Source organism: Triticum dicoccoides, chromosome 1B (genome assembly GCF_002162155.2).
Source record: "Triticum dicoccoides isolate Atlit2015 ecotype Zavitan chromosome 1B, WEW_v2.0, whole genome shotgun sequence".
Lineage (NCBI taxonomy): Eukaryota > Viridiplantae > Streptophyta > Magnoliopsida > Poales > Poaceae > Triticum > Triticum dicoccoides.
In genome coordinates, this window is record NC_041381.1 from 474,630,922 (window position 1) to 474,632,001 (window position 1,080).

General features: G+C 60.0%; 1 long non-coding RNA gene across 1 annotated transcript in view; it reads right to left on the minus strand.

The window, feature by feature from the left end:
* LOC119342156 overlaps positions 1-435 on the minus strand; it is a 5,628-nt gene extending 5,193 nt beyond the window's left edge. Inside the window, exon 1 of the long non-coding RNA XR_005165415.1 lies at positions 65-435. This is a non-coding gene — a long non-coding RNA (uncharacterized LOC119342156). The remainder of the gene's footprint in view (positions 1-64) is intronic.
* Between the last annotated feature and the right edge of the window lie 645 nt (positions 436-1,080).

Consider the following 1,080-nt stretch of genomic DNA (forward strand, 5'->3'; position numbering starts at 1 on the left):
GCGGAGGCTCGAGCTTGGGGAGGGGGGAGGAGAACGAAGGGGTGGGTCTCCAGGCAATCCTCACCTCCAAAGACAAATTGACCGGCGGCACGGGCGGGCTAGACGTCTTTTGTGGTGAGGCCAACGTCGGCTAGGGGACGTGGTGGCGCGGGACCTTGGAGATATCTCCCCGGCGCGTGGAGCTCGTCCGGCGACGCCGCTGAAGATGCCGCCGCCACGACCACCCCGATCTTCCTGCGCTGGACGCCGATCTGGACGAGGACTGAGATAGAAGGAGGGAAGCGGGAGAGGAGGTGGCTGAGCCGGCGGCGCAGGACCAGGGAGAGAAGGAGACGAGCGAAGAGGGGATTGGCAGAGTGGCGAAGAAGCGTGCGGGGCTAGGTTTCCTTTTCTTTTTCTCCCAGCGCTGCACAGTCGCTTGTCTCGTAGCTTGCCGACGTGGCTATCGCGAGGGCTCGCCCTTATGCGCAGCTGAATGGTTTTAATGGTACTGTACTACTACGTAGTACGCTCCGCTTCATTGCGCGTTGCTTTTCCCGGTTCGCGACCTGCCCCGCGAGCAGCCCTGGACCCCAGGTTACTACGGTGGGGCTGGTACAATGAATACGGTCCTGAGTGGTAGATCCGGGTCGCTGCACAATGATTTCCTTGTCTGCAGGCATACTGCGTCGGAGCTGTGTGGGTGTACAGTGGTACTTACTCCGTATGCACACATTTGATGCGTAGATTTGTTGTGCGTGACAGCGAGCACTGATGTGGACTGTGCCCATTGGCCACGCCCGCTGCACTGATGCGTAGATTTGTTGTGCGTGACAGCAAGCACTGATGTGGACTGTGCCCATCTGGACCGTGCTGCCTGGCTTCCAGACTGCTGCCACGTCCGTGTTTGATCACCTTGGACCACCCAAACCCCCTTCCTCGCGCGTGCTTTCCACCTGAAACGGTAAGCGTCGCTTCAGAGTGTGAGTGTTGCATTCATGCTCAGACTGAGCGCCCGCGACCTATCATTGTTGTCGACATTGAAGCGGCGCGCCGGCCGAGAGAACGTCACCCACGATGCTTCTCGGTGCATGCGACTGC